Source organism: Medicago sativa, chromosome 4, assembly GCF_051527215.1.
Source record: "Medicago sativa cultivar Bolivia chromosome 4, Bolivia_mono, whole genome shotgun sequence".
NCBI lineage: Eukaryota > Viridiplantae > Streptophyta > Magnoliopsida > Fabales > Fabaceae > Medicago > Medicago sativa.
Genome location: NC_140752.1, coordinates 72059923 through 72068553, shown reverse-complemented (window position 1 = coordinate 72068553; position 8631 = coordinate 72059923). Strand labels below are relative to the sequence as shown.

Below are 8631 nucleotides of genomic sequence, written 5' to 3'. Positions count from 1 at the left end.
GACAAAAACAATGTAGTAGTAATTCATACATTTTATTTATTTAAATTAATATTTAAAATTAATTTAAGTTTGATTTAATTCAATCTTCAAAAAAAATTCATTTATCTTAAAAAAAGTTTGATTTAATTTCTATACACTCATGTGTAACTTTTTCTTATGCATGCATCCAATTAAATTACAACACATGTGCAAAAAAGTTTTACACTCTTTAATTCAATTGAACAGATACAAATTTGATTTGCTCATATATATGTCATTATAAAGAGTTTTTACATATTTTTTAGGAGATAAAGAGTTTTTACATGATTCCTTTGATCATAATTATCATAAATTTAAAAATATTTGACTTTTATCGTAGTTATTTTAAAGTCACCTAAATCTTTTAGGTTTTTTTAAATATTTACTGATATTTTTATAAATTTTTAAAAGTTTTTGTCATGTTATTATAATTGCATGATATTTTTTTTTTACTTTTTGAATAAACTAGTTACAAACCCGTGCTTCGCACGGGGGTTCAGTAACGTATTTGACAAAATATTATATTGGAAGGATAGATTGCGAAATGACAGATAATTATAAACCATAATATAATATTTAGAGTACTCTTGCATTACGGATTACAAAATTAAATCTTCAAAATGGCTTGATCACGAGTAACAAATGAAAACATATTTAGTCAGCGGTAGAAACACTTTTCCAGTAATAATTGATATCTATCTATAACCCAATGAAACCCCTATTACCAAAGCTACCTGATTATATCATTTTGACTTTCAGCTTCAACATATATAAATCCTTTCACATGATCTACAACAAAGGCAGGTATTAACTGCAATTTAGTATCCAGTTCTTTCAGGTGAACAAACTTCTGCATCAGACAGATAGCTGAAAGCCTCTCTACCTACTTTATATCATTTTGTGTTTTAGCTTCAACGTATATAAATCTTTTCACATGATCTACAGCAAATGTCAATTGATACCCATGTGTACGGATAATATGATATTTGTCCCCGCCCCGTTGGATAAATAGGATACTCGTGCCCGCCCCGTATCCTCGTGGGTACCCACTATACGGGTACCCGTGGGTATTGAGGTATCCATGGGTACCCATGGAGTTTTGAATTTATTTATTTTTTGGTACAAATAATAACTTTTTTTAATTACCAAAAAACTTCAACTTTTAAACATCCATACATAATCCACTCAAAATTTCATAAATCATACATAATTCATAGAAAATTCATGATTCTTATATAATCTATATGTTTTATGATGTGAATGAAGTTGAAACGGTGAACTTAATAAGATGAATTAAAAAAATTTAAAATAAAAATAGGTTATTATTGAGGATTTTTAGGTGGGCGGTAAAATTTTCTTCAATAAGGTACCAACTTTAAGTAATTAGATATGATATATAAAGATATATTAGTAATTTACTTAATTTATTATCGGGTATGGGTACCCGTGGGTATGGATACAATCCAATCCGTGTCTGTGTCCATATAATAATGGGTAGTCAAATACCCATTTATTATACCCGTGGATACCTGTTTAGCTACCCGCTCCATACCAGTGACGGATTTTACCCACGGGTACCCATGGGCATGGGTATTTTTGCCACCCCTAGCAAAGGCAGATATTAACTGCAATTTAGTACCACGTATATAACTCCTTTCACATGATCTACAGCAAAGGTAGATATTAACTGCAATTTAGTATTCAACCCTTTCAGGTGAACAAACTTCTGAATCAGATAGATAGTTGAATGCCTCTCTACTTGATTTTTATCATTTTGCCTTTCAGTTTCAACGTATATAAATCATTTCACATGATCTACAGCAAAGGCAGATATTAACTGCAATTTAGTATCGAGTCCTTTCATGTGAATTATAGGCACTTTTAAAAAACTTATTTTAAAGAATAGATGTTCAAATTACGGAATATTACCATTCTTCGTAAATTTGAGAATGAAGGTCGCATAATCCAAATATTTGTGATGCATAGTCTAAGGCATGGGGTTCAGTAACGTATTTTGTAAAAAAATTGTTCCGAAGGAAAAATGAACAAATTAATGAATATTGCACAAAAATTATAAATCTTTATCAAAATATTTATTAAAGCTTTATCAAGAGCAGGAAAACATCATAAATTACATATTAGTTAAAATTATAAAAGTGAGCGCTACTGTCATAGAGTTACTAAAAAGGGATTAACACCAATATTTACATGACACAAAATGAACGAAAGAAACACATTAAACTCTTTAGCGTCTTGTGTAGGAACTTGGTTATTAATAATTTGACCGTTAAAAAATAAAAAATCTCTTTGACGTCAAAAAAGTAATATCAGCTGAGTAATATTCAGTCTCTTCACATATGCTTAGTAATATTCAGTCTGGAAGATTACATTGAAAGGATAGATGGTAAAATGACGGATAATTGTGAATCATTGTAATATGTCAAAATATAAACCTTAAAAACCATGAACCATCAACTTAGTTTTAAATAGTTAAAAATAAAAAATTGTAAAATAGTTAAAAGTTTTTAAAAATATAAAAATTGGAAAATAGTTAAAAAAAAATTGGTGAGGTAGCACTCAACCAAGCAACACTAAAAAAATTATATGCATTAGCGTAACAAAAAAACAAACAGACGGACATAAAATATTACTCTAAACGTTAATGTGTGTATATATTCGCGAGGTTGAAGAAAGGAGATAAAAATATTTGGGATCATTAAATGACAGCGTGAATAAAAATATTTGTGAGATTGTGATGATTAAACGATATTGAAATTAAATATATAAGTGATAAAAAGATAATAAAATTCCTTTGAAAAAAAGGTAATAAAATTAAATGGAACCTCCTTAAAAAATTAATGGAACGGTTAAAAAAAAATAAAGTTAAATGGAAGAAAAAAACATATTGAAATATAATATTAAAAAATAAAGAAAAGGTTCCCAGCGTGAGTTGAAAAGAGGTGCTTGTGAAATAAATTGTCGAGAAGTAGTTTTTTAAAGTAACATTCAACAGCTTCTGGTCAAAGCTCATTCCATTCAATTTTATGCGTTCAAAAAAAGTACTTTTTTTGGTAAGTACTTAATTGATATTGTATTCGGTCTAACTTCTCCTTAAAAATGTAGAGAAGTTTGAAAAAAGTCGGGTCAAACGATACCTTAATCTCCCACAACGGCAATGTAGAAGCAACTGAATTTGGGAGGAAAAATTGAAAAATAGTTAAAAAATATAAAAATTGGAAAATAATTAAAAGTTATTAAAAATTTAAAAATGAGAAAATAATTAAAAAAATTGGTTAGGGGCAAAAATGGAAATTCAAATGCCAACCCTAAAAAAAAAACCTTCTAATAATTAATTTACCAAAACGCCCTCCTAGGGGTAAAATGGTAAATTCAACGGACATTTATTTTCATATTAGTTATAGATGGCAGAAAATGAGTTAGCGTATTTTCTAATAATATCCCTAATTTTTTTTTTCTAATGATAAAAAAGTGTGGGGTGGGGGGAATCATGTTATGTTGATTTCAACAACATCTTTATATATTTCTTCAAAAAAAAAAAAACATCTTTATATTAAAAAAAAAAACTTTTTAATCAATATTTTTTAAAGGTCCCTATACTAAAATAAATAAATATAATTTATTAGGATCTCATTCAAAAAAATATGTGATCTATTGGATTCAAAGAAAAAAAGTTAGATGGATTGGTTCCATTCATATTATCATCAATGAATTGCTTGAATCCAATTCCCTAACAGATATATTTTGCATAGATGGATTTGATGGAATGTCAATATGATCAATAATCCACAAGGTGATAGTGTCCTCATTATGAGTTGTGTTTCTTAATGTCTGGCTCTTCCATCTCTTATGCCAATAATCCATTAATTTTTATAAACTTCATTAATATATCGACTTTAGTTTTTGGTGCCTGCAAAAATTATGTTCAAGCTTTCGCACCTACATATTTTCTATTAGTAATTCAGTCCTAGCTTCTTTTCTTTCTTTTTTTTTGAAAAGGAAAAACTTATTAAACAAACTAAACCAAGCACAAGGTGTGCAAGGCTTAGATCAACACCAACGCATACAAGTTTATAATCACAGGCTGAGATTTTCAAATTGACAACAACCTATAATCCAATTTATTCTAGACATTCCATTCAAAGTGACAGATTTGCTCTATATTATCATATATGTGGCTGAGTACCATTCATCACAAATTGATACCCCTCCCAACACCTATATTGCCAATGTAACCCAAAACCCAATCGTCCGATTTAAACTTTATTCGACTTGCTATCTGTAACACTGAGGTGCTCACTTTTTTACTATACACTTGCTGTGAATCACTGATTGCAGCAGCAAGGGACACAATATCAGGTCCCCTCCAACCTATAGACATCAGATACAGGCTGCAGACACTCCATAAACGCAAACATGATAGTGGTAGATCATTCCACCCCTAAATATTTTAGTCCTAGTTGATGACTATAGTGACACATTAAACAAATAATGTCCCATCCCCTCAAATACTTAGATAGTTTGATGCAAATTACAAATCACGTTATATTTTGGTAGCTTCTCATAAAGATGCAATATAGACTCCTTAATTCATTAGAAACAAAGTTGTATCATACAAAATGAGAATAAACGCAATGTACTCTTTGGTACAAGTTATATTAAAGGAAACCTTGAATTGTCAGGATCAGAAAACAAATTTATAGGACAAAACCAAAGGTCAACAATAAATGAGGTCCAATAGAAACTAAATGATTAAAGACACTTGTTCATACAGAGACAAGCGCGCACACAATTGGCAGAGTATAAGATTTGTACATTACAATCTGGCTTTAAAATTGGAGACTACCAGCTAGATGAATCTCATGGATCTCAAATGAAGAGTTCATGTGATAGACCAAATGCTTGTCAAATCAAACAACATGTGTCGGTAAAGTTAGACAAACTGGTTTTTTTCAGTCACTTGCCTGACATCCAAAAGAAAGGTTCACAAAGAAGGCATTGTAACTTTTCAGGCAATATGAGAACTCTTCACTGCCCTTTATCTAGAAGTTGAGAGTTTGTGTTAGGTTGGTGCTTCTCCGCCTTATCTTCATTTGATGATTTATCTTCCTAAAGGTGGAAAAAGTAACACTATCAATTGTCACCACCAAATCAATCATATCAAGAAAGTTTACAACAGGTATAAAAAAGAAAACGAACAATAGTTGAATACGCAATATTCAAAATTTGATAGTTACTAAACAATCAATCATTTTGCAATAAAAGTAGTTCTTTCCCATGAGCATATGGTAAATATTTGATGTGAAACAAAAATCAGCAGGCATAAGTACCTACATTATTATGAAAATGCAACTATGCAGTAAGAAATTTGGACGGGAACTCATTATTTCCTTTGCCAAAGATCAATCACAAATTATGGCCAGACTTACCTTATCACAAACACCAAATAACTAAATGAAAGCATCTAAGTATTTGTACATAAATTCATCTAGATTTTGAAAAACCTATTGACTACCATGCATGTTTGAACAAGTGTTTATCGATCTCAATCTAATAAACAGTTTTCCAAATAAACTCCAGGCAGTAGGCATATTTCAAAAGTACCACTCGGCAAAGAAAAGGGAAACTCAGAAGTAATTACAACAAGAGTGCCTGAATTATGCTTTTATTTTAAAATTGGATTAGCACGACTTGCACGCAAAGCAACATGAGGCCAAGTACCCAACAAAGCAAATATAAATTTCGCTTCTTTAGTGGTTTGAAGTTTACTTTGCTTCATATTTTTTACCGACAGTTTTTCTCGTCAAGATCAGTTCATTGACTAAGCAAATCACCAATGGTTTATATAGAAAATCGCTTAGCAAATCCAAAATCTACTATAAAGAATAATATATGTTAGTTTGGATAAACTCTTCAAGAAAATCACTGATATTATGAAGAAGCATTTATCAATCTCAATCTAATAAAATGTTTTCCAAAGAGACTCCATGCAGTGGGCGTATTTGAAAAGTACCAATCAACTAAAACAAAGGAAACTCAAAATTAACTACAATGAAAATGTCTATCCTATGTAGCACAACTTGCAATAAACTAAAAGAATAACTACCTGGTCAAGTTTACAAGCACCCGGATACTTTGTTGTGATGTCAACTTTTGCGGATGGCGAGTTTTGAAGCAAGAATTTAACTATTCCGTCTGGTATGGGAGGTGGTACCGATTTTATTTTCATCGACTTCAAGTTTCACAAAGAATGGAGCTTAACCTTTAGTAAATCAGGAACTAAGGAGAGAATCTAAACAATGAATAATGAGAGTGAAATAAGATCAGTTATGCATATCAATTGATTTTAAACAGATACATGAAATAACATACATAATCTTAACGAGAAGGTAAAATTAAAGTCTCGGAACATGCCAAAGTAGTTGAAGAGAATGTCAATGAATTTACATTGGCAAGGCCTTGCAGCCAACTCAATAGAACCATTGCAGGCTCCTTCCAGTCTAAATGACTGTCTACATCAATATTTACATGTTTTACAGAAGAAAAACCGCTTCCACCTATTTTCTGACATGGATTGCCGGTGAAAGTAAAGGTACAAAGACTCGGAGCAGATAACTCAATTTTGGCAATGTCGGATGTCCTATTATGCATAGCAAAATTGACAAGGGTCTCACTTGATATGTTTAGGATCCGTGCATGCTTAACCATACAATCACGAATTGCCAAACTATTCAACCTGCCAAAGGCTGAAAAGGGCTCTGCATAATCATTTCCATCATTGCTAAAGGCGAAACTCGTGAGATCCAAATTGGTTAATACCGACAAATTCAACGATTTTGGAAATACCGTTCTTTTAGTGTCATAACGACCTCTAGGGTAAACTGAAAGCTCAAGAGATGTAAGAAACTGACACGAAGAAACATATGAGAAAACGAGAGCACTATCAGCACACACAGAAATTCCTAATTCAAGAGTATTATGGGAGTGAACATATTTTAAAATCTTTTTAAGGAGATACTGTTCTATCAAACCAGGACGGTAAAGATCAAGAGCTAGCAGTGCAGTCGAGGTATCACGAAGAGTCAAAATCTTAGACACGAATTTGGAAAATTATTTAAGAGTGGGAAATGTTGAAGCTTGCAAAATCAGAGTTGGGATATGTTTCCAGAGATGTTCATATCTCTTGGACAAAATGCAAGTTTGAACGACGTGTTTGGCATTCAAAAACGACAAAATGCGAAGTAGAAGGCAATCCAATAAGTCGCTTAGCCTGTCTTCACTTTCTTTGTTTTCTTCCTCACAGTGCCTTAGTTTCTTCATCTTTTCTAGAACAAGAATTCAAGAAAAGCAAATGAGTAATTATAAAAGGCAAAGGGAAAAACTATAAAGAATTTTGAAGTTTCATAATTACCTCGCTGGTCTTGGAAGAATGGAATGAAATTCAGCAAGAACTCAGAAAAAATGGATTGAAATGATTTTCAGGGAAAACAAATTTGATGAGCGAATAGTTTCTTTTTAGCAAGACGAGGGAGGGAATAAATTGGTGCCAACTGTGATTGCAATGGAGGGAGTTTGCTTTTTTATATTTTTCTCAATATTGTTTTAATTTTTTTCATTTTAATATTTTTTTTACGAATCATTTTAAAACTTAAAAAAAAAAATGGAGAGGAAATCTTTCAAAGTTTAAATAAATAATATGATTGGTTGGCAAAAGCATATTGCTCTTTTTTCGTTTTATATTTTTGCATCTCATATGGAGGATGTTTTTTTTTTTTTTTGAGAGAACACGGAGGATGTTTGCTACTATTATATTATTACTAATGGACTGATTCTTAACAAAAGCATATTGTTCTTGAGAGATACACTTCGACTTCATGGATTTCAAACCGTTTACTTTTGAAATAATCTTGTAAATGATGTTGCACAAAAAAATAGGGCGAAGGTCATGCATAGATTCAGATTTGCCCTTTTTGTGATAAGAGCGATATTTGCTGCCATAATTTGAGTAGGAAAAGAACCTATTTCTAACCATGTAAATCAACTTGGAATTATTCTACCCCACATAAATGGAAAAACACCGCTTTCTAAACATTGCCTCCAAAACGTCTCTTCTTGAGCCAAAAGTCTACTCATTTTGTTACTCCTAAGGCTCTCCAACCTTTCAACAATCTTATATCTATTCACGATACCGATTACAAAGTTTCCTTCCCCATTTGTTCCTCTCATTTGTGCAATTCTTCAACTTTCACAATGCCTCAAGCTTTGAACCCTTTTCCCCATCTCCCATGACCACAGGTTCAAGTCCATCTTCAAGTGACAAAGATTTCTCAAATTTGAACTCCATTGTGAACCCTCTTCTATTGTCACCTTGTAGTTTAGCAATATTTGATAGCGGTCTAATCGGCCTGCAGTAATGATAAGAAATTGATACTCTCAAAAGTGGTCATACTATTCCGGCATAGCTCTATCAAATTTCGCCTCATTCACCTATTCGCTATCCGGCCTCGAATCCAAATGTAAGCTAAATTAATGTCTTGTTTGAAATTTTTCATCTAGATTCTTTATATCCCATGTATATGGTGTAATCCTTCACCG

General features: G+C 31.7%; 1 pseudogene across 1 annotated transcript; it reads right to left on the bottom strand.

The window, feature by feature from the left end:
• Positions 1 to 4011: 4011 nt before the first annotated feature.
• LOC146931540 (putative F-box/FBD/LRR-repeat protein At1g78760) lies at positions 4012 to 7795 on the bottom strand (annotated as a pseudogene). Its single transcript, XR_015008377.1, has 2 exons — positions 6451 to 7795; positions 4012 to 6328 (listed from the first exon to the last, which is right to left on the bottom strand). The product of XR_015008377.1 is annotated as a putative F-box/FBD/LRR-repeat protein At1g78760 (transcript).
• Between the last annotated feature and the right edge of the window lie 836 nt (positions 7796 to 8631).